Source organism: Mercenaria mercenaria, chromosome 7 (assembly GCF_021730395.1).
Source record: "Mercenaria mercenaria strain notata chromosome 7, MADL_Memer_1, whole genome shotgun sequence".
Lineage (NCBI taxonomy): Eukaryota > Metazoa > Mollusca > Bivalvia > Venerida > Veneridae > Mercenaria > Mercenaria mercenaria.
Window position 1 is genome coordinate 86,893,513 of NC_069367.1, and position 11,478 is coordinate 86,904,990.

Sequence of the window (11,478 nt, forward strand, 5' to 3'; positions counted from 1 at the left end):
TCACAAGTCTACTCCCACATAAATTACACTTTTCACACAATTTGTCCAACTGTTTTTCGAAAACGATAAATTTTCTCTCTGTACATTCATTCAATGATTATTCTTCTATCTCTGTATCTGCAATGTCACTAGCAAAACTTTCATCTGGATGCCAGTCCAAATCCTCCTTTGAATAACTTTCATTCACACTACTGTTAAATCTGGAAATTAATTCATGTCCATGCTTTTCAATATGGATGTAAGGCACCTCTGTTTGTGTTTCTATGGTGACTGTCTTTGTGTTTCTATGGTGTCTTTGGTGTTTCTATGGTGACTGTCTGTGGTGTTTCTATGGTGACTGTCTGTGGTGTTTCTATGGTGACTGTCTTTGGTGCCTCTTGGACTGCGGCATGTTTCCTTCTATGTTCAAACAAAATAAAAAGTTAAGCAGATGTGCCAACTATCTTTATTTATTTATTTATTTTGTTAGGTTTAACGTCGCACCGACACAATTTTAGGTCATATGGCGACTTTCCAGCTTTAATAGTGGAGGAAGACCCCAGGTGCCCCTCCGTGCACAATTTCATCACGAGCAGGCACCTGGGTAGAACCACCGACCTTCCGTAAGGCAGCTGGATGGCTTCCTCACGTGAAGAATTCTACGCCCCAAATGAGGTTTCGAACCCACATCAATGAGGGGCAAATGGTTTGAAGTCAACGACTGTAACAACTCGGCCATGGAGGCCCCTGCCAACAATCTTAAATAAATGCACAAACAAACAAATGAAAAATAGTCAGAAATGCAACTAACATTAAAACATACAGTTGATATTGTATTAAGAGACCACCCAAGGGACTGCCAAGAAGTGGTCTCTTAATGGAATGGTTTCTTAATGAATTTCAGTCAGATAAAAGGAAATGTTATTTTTAACTGTCGTGTAACTGTATTTATCATTTATTTATAGTTGGTTAAAAAAAACGCTTTCTGCTTACATTATACTGTTTTCTGTCTAGCAGACTTAAAATAAAATTTGTCTTATCTTATCTTATTTTATCTGATTATGAACACACACATGATTTCAAAACCTGTTTTAACATCATAAACCCTTTTCTAAATCCACAAACCATGAAATCTATAACTGGATTGTTTCTCAGTTCAACTGATACAAAGGTTAACTGCATTCAGTCACATAAAAAACATACTCGCTAATCACACAGGTGAAGAACTGTCTGGTAGCCTTTTGGTTCCCAGATGCTTTATACATACTTTTGTTGAATATTTTACCTGTCAGGACTACATTAATGTGGTTGCTAGTCGTTAAATAAAAAAGTTGTTTAATGAAATGAATTTATGTACAGACAACATTTGGGAGAGACTTTGACTATTCATTTAATACAAAAGTCGCTTGATAGAGGTGGTCGCGAGTATGATGTTGACTAAACTGTGAAATCATTTTATTTTGTGGACATAAATTTTCTTGATTTTGATCAAATCAGCTATTTCGTGAGGATATGAACCTGTAGATTTTATCTTTTGAAGATAAAATGAATGGGAACATTGTTTGTTTGCTGGGACTTAATTTTGCTGACTGACACAACCACAAAAATAAGTTCCCTACAAAAACAGAAATATAAATATGACTTGACAAATTTATCATATGTTTATGATGACACTTCTTTTCTTATCTACATGTATATAAGTTTTACATTACCATATATTTTTGCTTATAAGACGCACCCAGCATCGAACATGCAATTTTGGGCTTCTTTTTCTGTTAATTCTCTGGTAGTACATGCTTATAAGAGGCTCCCCACACTTTGAACAGGAAATATGACTTCTAATTAAATGTGTCTTATAAGTGAAAATATACCATAGTTTCAACAGCATTACAGTTTTAAGCAACACGTAACCAGTTTGTCATTTTCCATTTGAGCAATTTGCTACAACTGTGCTGAAGTAGTTCAAACTATCTGTCAATCAATCTATACTACCAAACTATCTATATATCTATACACTAGAATTGTAACTATTGGTATCTTCATTTTGTATTGATTATTCTCTTGGAACAATCTGTGAGTAGGCACAGTAGCAAACTCTTAGTATTATGTTATTATAGAAGTGGATACTTTCTTACTTACAATTAGATTATATGGCACCTGGCACAGTAACTGAGTACAGTTTTTTCATTCTCTCACACTCCAACGTCCCAACACACATCTCTCACTGTTGTCTGCAAACATGTCAATTTCATGTCTTAATTATTTTGATAATCAATATCATTTTTTACTTTAAGGTGATTAATCACATTTATGCACATTTTATGACATTTTCCATTTTTCATATATTCTGTTAAGTTTTATTTAAGGAACAAAAAGACTGATCCCTATTGAAAATGTATATTTTGTTACTTTTCACGAAAATTTGTAATCACCTCCCTTTAATATTGAAGTATTTAAAAAGTGGCCTTTTTCTTTTGATTTCAATATAATTTCTTGTTTTAAATTTGCTTTTGATAAATACTGGGAGTGGGATATTTCAGCTACCAGAAACAAAAGACAAGTTTTTAAAGTATCGTGTAGCTTCGAAATTCATCTATTTTCAATCTTTCTTGGTTGCACAACTGAGATAAAGGGAGGTAATAATAATTTTATAAACTTGCATTTCTAATTAATTTTGGCCAAGTATGTACTTGTCAATGCAAATATTTATTTAACTTTAATACAATAGTGTTTATATTAATTATAATTCCTGAGGCAAATTATGTTTATTTAATTTATACTTATGATAAGATTATGCTATCTAAGATGGTTGACCAACCAGGACTGAGGATAGGAAAATCAAATTTTAAAAATACTTCCAGTGAAAATCTGACATGGTTTGAGAACTCAGTAAACACAAGTAAGTGTATATGATTGGTTGATTAAGTTTTGAACAAAACCATTAGTTGTCCAAAATTTGATTAACCATCTTTAAGCAAATATTTACTATATGCACAGCTTCAACTGTTCTTTAATTAATGCAGAGGCCTCACTGGCTGAGTGCTTTAAGTCACCAACTTAAAATCACTTGCCTCTCAATGATGCTGAAACCTCAATCTGGATGTAATATAAGGAAGCCATCCAGCTGGGTTACAAAAGGTTGGATATTCTCGAGTGAGCTAAAAAGTAATGTACAATGTGTAAAGCTCATGGATTCAAGCCTATTTTTAGAGAATATTGCACTGTAATGCCAGTGCGCCAGAGACTGGAACTTACAAACTGGTTAAATATGTTCACACATTTCCATAATCAAAGGCTCTACTACCAGACCTAAATAAAATAAGTTACCGTATGTTGATAATATCTAATAAGCTCACCCCTAGTGCTTGGTATACGCAGAACAGTCTGTTCTGACGAAATGTCTTGAAAGTCATCACTGGTTTGTCCTGGAAATATAAAATTTTACAAAACATTATCTGACATTAACCAAAATGTAAATATTGTAAATCTTGAATGTTAACTGCATTCTACAGCTTTCAATTAATTATATCATTGGTCAGTAAAAATAATGTTGTACTTTCCAGAACTTTACATCATTTTTTTATTTAGGATTTATAGTTAGCCAATATTTAAATTTCGACACAATACAGTTGTTGGTGTTGATCTCTGACCAATACTTTACTTACAACCTTTGCTCAAATTTTTTTTTGCTTTTGCTTTGAGCTTTACCCTGTATTAATTTACAATAAAGAAAATCTATGTCAAATATCTGTGCTTTTAAACACAATCCAAGAGATTTCATAGGACAGAGCAGTTGACTATTTGAAGCTCCTTCCATCTTGTCTTACCTTTCATAAACAAGAGTGCCAGACTATTACAAAATATGCCTGTCTGATGAAAACTGTTCGACTTTGAGAGTGGGCAATATTAAATTTGCAGTTTTTCGAGTATTTCAAGGGCCATAATCCAAGAGTGCTTGGGGCGATTTGGCTGGTTATCAAACTTGGCTAGATAATATGCCCACATTATTAGGAAGTTTGGTGAGTAATTCAAGGAACATAATCCAAGAGTGCCCGGGGCGATTTGGCTGGTTATTGAACTTGGCCAAGATATTATTGCAACAAACATGTCAGCAAGTTTGTTGAAGGTCGAATGAAAACTGTTTGACTTAGAGAGCGAGCATGGCTAAATTCGCAGTTTTTCAAGTAATTCAAGGGTCATAATCCAGGAGTACCTAGGGGGATTTGGCTTGTTATCTAACTTGGCCGAGATATTATGCCCACAGACATTGTCAGCAAGGTTAGGTTGGTGAAGATCGGAAGAAAACTCTCCGACTTAAGAGAGCGGCCAAAGCTAAATTTGCAGATTTTCGAGTAATTCAAGGGCCATTATCCAAGAGTGCCTTGTTCGATTTGGATGGTTATAAAACTTGGCTGAGATTTTATGCCCACAATTATTGTCAGCAAGTTTGGTGAAGATCAGATGAAGCCTGTTCAACTTAGAGAGCGGACATGCCATGGGTGTTTACCTTAAAAGCTTCAAAAGATTTTCCGCAACTGAAAAAGTATCATAACTTGACCAACAAGAGCACCGCCTTGTGGGTGCAAATGCTGATTTTATTTTCTGTCTATGTATAATAGAAATATTATCCTACCCATGATTTTCTAAGTCCCACAGGGGCTATAATTCTTGCAAAAAGCAATGTAGAGTTATGGTACTTGCTATGCTGAGTCAGCATTTGACTGTTAAGGAGAAAACTTCATATAAAAGCAAAACTTAAACAAGAAATCTGATATTTTCTAAGTCCAAAAGGGGTCGTTATTCTTGCAAAAAGCAGGATGGAGTTATAATGCTTGCTATACTGAGTCAGCTTTTGATGGTGAACAAGTGTTGCAAGTTTTAAAGAAACATCTTTGATAGTTTAGGAGAAAAGGTGACCTAAACACAAAACTAAACCAAGAAATCTGATATTCTATGTCCAAAAGGGGCTGTAATTCTTGCAAAAAGCAGGTTGGAGTTATATTTCTTGCTGTACAGAGGCAGCTATTGATGGTGAACAAGTGTTGAAAGTTGTAAAGCAATAGCTTTGATAGTTTAGGAGAAAAGTTGACATAAACAAAAAAAAATAACCAGCCAATGCTGACGCTGATCAAGTGATGACAATAACGGATTTTTTTTCTCTCAAAAAATCAGATGAGCTCTAAATGTAAGCCACAGTCATTGGACTTGCCAAAGGAGGTCACCCAAAGATGCAAAAGATTTGTGAAAATAGGGGCATATTTCACATAAAATAGAAGCTATTTCCCCTGACATCTCATGATGCCAAAGTCATTTGTCAAGTCTGAAACCCTAAGGGCTAGACATTTTAAAGAAACCTGCTTATATGCAAAACTTTAGTGAGTGGATGCCTCAGAAATGGCTACAACTGAAACTCTTTTTATTGTAGTCAAGCTAAATGTGAGTAATGTTTATGGCTAACATTACCTATCGTGGGCACTTCAATATCTCCACAGTTAAAGACTGGTATCTCAGGCACAAAACTTTCCGTCTTCTACAGTATCAGGCTTCCTCCATATTAACTGTAAAAACACACATTCAGATACTGCTACTATATCAACATTTATATAAAAAGTTGAAGTAAATCATCTAATATTAATAAGAGGACTGGGCGGGGATTGGGTGAGTGGGTGGGGGCAACAAGTCTTTTTTGTTCTGATTATCATAATTTACTTTTATTTCCATTTCTTTGCTTTTGGCTATGGTACTAGTCTGTGTTCAGACCCTGTGTTTTATTTACAGGAGATAACTCCTGAGGCTATTCAAATGTATAAGTAACATTATTAGTATGTCCCTTTTCTTCTTAAAACACTGGATAATCAGAAACAAGACTGATGAAGTCAGAATAATTATATCACAGAATTATTTTTTCTGAAAAAAAATATCTAGCCAGTAACCAGACTAAATATGGTACAAATGTACAATCTCATCATTTTTTCAGTCATGTGTGACTGTGGTTTAACCCTTACCCTGGTAAATTTCTATAATGAGCATGTCTGTCTTTCAGTTTGGACAGTACCATTAGCTGTTAAAAGGGATGCTTACTAAAAAGATACCGACTGAATAGCGAACAATGCAGTCTGATCATGATCTACTCTGGTTGCAAAAGCAGAACCAAGTGTGTCAGGCACATGGTAAAGGTTAAGCACATGTTCTTAATGAATGACTTGTTAAACAATTTAATAAATTTGTAGCCAGCTGTATAAAAGCTTATTGTGTATGATAATCAACTTACTATGCAATGATAAATTACAACTAGTTGATGGGACATTCATACATGAGGATATTACATGAGAAGAACCTGTAATAAATTGTCTCTGTATTAGCAACATGCACTGTTCTATCATTCCTCATACTGATCTTGAATTACTTTAAATTTTAACAAAATCAGTTGTTTTCACATTTTGTACACACAATTACCACACACCTAGAAAATCCTGTTTGGATATGTCTTTCTGTTCTAGTACAGAAAACTTCATATTATTTTCTGTAAAAAGTTAATCACTATAGAAGATAATTCTTGAGGGAAGATCAGTGATGCAAGGGCAGAGCATGAATGGAAACCTGATCTTGTAACTACTTTACTGCATTTTGGCTGCACAAAATCAGTTAATTATACAAATTCTAAATATCTTTTCTCCAAACATTTTTTATCAATCCTCAATCAGCTGTTTTTCCAAACATTTTTATCAACCCTCAGTGACTGGGAAAGAATTTATGTCTATGGGACAATCTCTCGTCATACATAAAAAGTTATGAGACATTTGAAAATTTTATGTGACATTCGGAAATTTCTACGAGACAGTTGCGACTTGTGTTCTAGGAATCAGTATCTTTGCAGATTAAAGTACCTCTTACATGTGATAGTAACTTAACACTGTGACAGCTTCACAGCTTTATTTTCAATCATTTATGAATTTCAAAACAATGGCAAATAAAGTAACATTTAATACTTTTCAGACTTGAGTGTACGTCATTTAAAAAACCAACACAAAGAACCTTACACCTAACCATAATACTGTTTTTATACACTTTAAAACAGCTTTATCTTCTAAAGAGTGTGATTGCTGGACTGCCTGCTGAAATTCAATAACAAGTTTTGGTGCCTCAGTTGCATTAACATGGTCAGAGAGAGCTTCATGTTTTGTCATTGATCATGATTGATGTGGTTTTATACATAGAGCAACCAGTTAAGATAAGATTAGATAATATTTATTTAACGTGGGTTATATATAAAAGTTACAACATAAGCTTGAAGCTTATATCCGACATAAAATTGTTTTTCTTCTTGTTATCATCACATGGTTTACAATATAAAACACCATCAGATTCATATAGCCAAGGCCAGAGTTTAAACCAATTAGATTGAATTTTTCTAATGTGTTTTTAAGTAGATGCAGTTGTTTCAGGCTCTGACTGACTCGACTTTTCTTGATCAACCTCGGTAGGCTCGGTCTTGGATAATGTCATTTTTCGGTGCCTCGTTATTGTTGACATCCTTTTGCATAAAATTAAATGGTAACTTCTGTTGACCTTTAATGGGCAACAATTTTCTCTTTCTGGAGGTCATATATTCCATTGTTTTTTCTTCCTTTCAGTTTTTTCATTCTTTGTTTCTCTTCCTTTTATTTTTCTTTTCTTCCTCTCTTTAATATTTCCTTTTGTTTTTCCCTTTTTCTGTCTTCCGCGTCTTTAGGCATGGCTTATTTATTTTGACTTTCTTCAATATTGATGAAGATTAGAGGTAATATCTGTTAGAGTCAAAATGCATTGTGAACTGCGTGTTGAAGCCTTGGGGCATTTTATGCAGGTATTTCTTAGGCCGAAAGGCATATTAGACTTAACAAGTGAATCATAATTTGTAAGACTGTTGTTGTACTGTTAAATGTCAAAATTGTAATTAAATGGCCTACTTTCACTTTGTTATTAAGTGTCGATGCACCTGAATTAAATCTATTACTATATTTAATAGTAGTAAGTTGTGTATATTGAATAAGAGGATATAAATTAGGTTTTAGTACGGAATCTGTTGCAGCTCAGAGATCCGCAACAACATATAAACATCTGAGCTGAATTTTTTTTAGCTAACATGTGTTTTCATTGGGGATTTCCTATCAGAAATATGCTGAATAAGTTTGGTAATGTAGAGCCGGTGACAGTCAAAATTATCATGCAGTCCCAAAAATTGACATTATTTGGACTAGATTAAACTGCGCTCAAAGAATTTTCCACAGGTGCTAGACACATAATTAAAAATCTATTATATATATATATATATATATATAGGTCTATTAAGTAAAATATTTGGTTATGTGTCTGGCACCTGTGGAATTTTCTGTCTCTTTAGAATTTCATGAGCGTCTATCAACAGAGACTAATTTTCGACTTCAAAATAGCAAAATGCATACAAAACCATTAAAATATACCTACAGTGACATCCTATATTAAACATTCCTAATAGAAACTCCTTAATAAAAACGTAAATATACATGACACCTGCTTTCAAAAATAAACTTGCAGAAGTTGACTTCCATTTGTCTTGCAAACTCTGTACAAATGGCGGAGACATAAAAAAGGGAGGTAATTTATACACGAATCAAGACTTGCGTAAGTTAATATTCTTTACAATCGTGTAATATAGGCCTATCATATGTGGCGAACTACTACTAGTTTAGAGCATTGTTTTCCATGCACACATGTCTATACGTGGTCAGCATTATTTTCGATATTATTAAAGGCTGCCAAGAAAAAATAAACCCACAACATCATGCAAGTACTATCTTGCAATTAGTTTGAAACTTTTGTTGTTAATTAAATAATTTATTATGTATTAATCACAATACACAGGAAAGAGGTTCCTATAAGCTTTTAGCTTACTCCTCAATCCTATTCATTCATCTATTATTGTATTCTAAACTCTATAAGCATGGACTAATATGACTATAATATTATAGGGAGGTTTTAAATGCGCCAAGTCGCGAAATTAGTTTTCGTATCTTAAAAATACGACCTATTTAAATGATATTTAATATTCTTGGAAAATATAAAATTTTAAAATTTTTTTTTATTTTTTAACTCGGAATTAAAATCTATTGATATTTAGACCTGTATGTTTTTATTTCGTACGGGGCGCAAAGGTTATGCGGGGCATTTGTAAGTTCGGGTTTTAGATTTCCCGTTTTCTTTTGGGAACTTTTTCATTTTTTTTTAAAATTTATAAGTATCAGTAATACTAGATAAAATTTTAATTTAAAAATTTTATTTTTTTGTATTTGTGCAGGAACTGAATGATTGCTATCGGTTTTTTGAATATGAATCGGTGAAAAATCCTGTTTTACCCCTAAAAAACTTCACAACATAGGTTAAAAATTTTTTGGGGCAGCAAAATCTTAGGCATAAACATTCCCAAAGATCAAAAACGGGCCCAAACACTTGACAGTATCACTTCCAAACAACTCCCACTCTTCGCTTATACAACGAAATGTCAAAATGAAAATAAAAAGGTCAAAATTGCTCCCTATAACACCTTTTCCCGCCCTCAATTTTTATATTAAAGGTCTGGCTCCTTGGCAAAAACCCCTCCTAGAAAGTCGAAAAGTCCAAAGGTCAGCTGCTAGGTACGTCATATTGACTACAGTTACACCAGTAGTGTTACCAAATGCTAAAAAACTTGAAGGGAATACACTCCAATTAGAAGGTTAACAATTATTGTAATTTTTTATAAAATAGGACCCAGACTTTTGCAGTGGGCCAATTCTCTTTTTTCCAACTAAAAAAACCTAAATTATTTAAATCCCCTGTCTACACTCGTATTTTTCTAAATTTTTCCCCCTGGGACCACCGACTCGGGAACTCCTACAACTTGTTAAATCTACCCCCGCTCATATCTTTAGAGAGGGGGCTGGCGGTGGTCAGTATGTAATTTTGTTGCCTCTGCCCCATTTTAACTGTAGCAACTGTTTTTTTTTTAGCTTTTATTTTTTTTAACATTGAAAACAATCAGTTTTTTTAACAACTGTTTCTCTGACGCGCCCCCCCAGTGATAGGGAAATCGAGGGTTGGGTAAAAGAGTGATGTAGATGTAGATGTGTTACCGCCCAACATGCCACAAAGATAAGTCTCCTGTAAAACATCGCCGACTTTTTTACTAAAATTTCGCTGTGTGTGTTAGCAGTGGGGTTTCAAAAGGGTTGCCAAGAGAAAAACAGGTCAACTGCGACCACGTCGCTGGACAAGAAAAAATGACCCTATGTGATATATATGAGTCTCAGTTTTGTGGACCAAAATCAGAACATTTTCTCAGTTACGAGGTTGTCCAAGAAGTAAAAAAAAATGGTCTCATGGGGACATTAAAAGGGTAGGGTTAAATCCCAGATGAAAAAATAAAAAAAGAACTCGAAAAAAGATTAAAAGAGGTGCAGTGATGAACCACAATATTTTCCCCGGGGTTGACTCAAAGGTCTCAATCAATCCCCGGTAAAAAAGAGTTGGCTAAGGAATGACAAATCATAAGATTTTTTTAACAACATTAAAAGCCCTTGGTAAAACATGTATTCCGCATATAAAAATACTTCACCAATGGAACATTTTGTGTCGCACTTGCGCAGTCTTAGAAAAGAAATGAAATTTGCTATGAAGGAAGATGGTAATTGTCGGCAAAAGGAAGATTCAATCATATATTCTACAAGCTGGGAAAAGGGTGTTTTACAAGAAGTTTTGTAGGAAGGTCAGCTGAAATATTTAAGTAAAGACAAGAACTTGATCCGTCTGCGGAGGGCATGTTCTAATCTCTGGCCTGGCCTGGCCCAGAGATTAGAACATGCCTACATAAGAAATTAATATTGTGCATTTTCAACGGGTACGTTTGGGTTTTTTTCCCTGGAGAATCAGGTTGGAAAACCTTTAAACAATGATACGATTCCCGGAATACCGGTTGGAAAATTACATTTTATACGCGTTACATGTTGTCTGCGTCCTCTTTCTTTTTTAATGAGGTTTTTAATTCAAATGCTAACCATGTGTTGCTGAGGGGACCTGTCGTAATCAGTCATCCCTTTCATGATTTTGCAGATGTAAGCTAGCTATTGTATATAAAAGTTACGTGTCTAAAACTCAAGGGGCCCATCAAAAAAGTTTTATAAAAAAAAACACATCAGTCATTCCGGGTTGTAGACATTAAGCGAGAAGTTGGATTATCCTATGACAAAAAGGGCTTGTCAGTATGCTGATGAATATATATATAAAGTAATAATTTTTAAGATTTTCTACCCAAATTATTATTGTCATCCCACAGGGTTGATAGTGCGTTTGGAACCCCATCATTAAAATTTTCCGGGAAAACAGACGTGAAAACCCCGCACACATAGTTGGTGTAGTCGACAAAATCGCCAGTCAGCAACTTTCCTGTAATTTATGGTGCAGACGGATATGGCAGACATGGAAAGTATTTCCGTCAGACAATTT

General features: G+C 34.3%; 1 long non-coding RNA gene across 2 annotated transcripts; it reads right to left on the reverse strand.

The window, feature by feature from the left end:
• Positions 1-290: 290 nt before the first annotated feature.
• Positions 291-8,577, reverse strand: LOC128558710 (uncharacterized). Of its 2 annotated transcripts, none has more exons than XR_008371889.1 (5): positions 8,512-8,577; positions 5,443-5,537; positions 3,336-3,404; positions 2,119-2,210; positions 291-399 (listed from the first exon to the last, which is right to left on the reverse strand). It is a non-coding gene; the product is annotated as an uncharacterized LOC128558710 (long non-coding RNA). The 2 variants fall into 2 exon arrangements; XR_008371890.1 differs by having other exon boundaries at positions 8,446-8,569.
• Between the last annotated feature and the right edge of the window lie 2,901 nt (positions 8,578-11,478).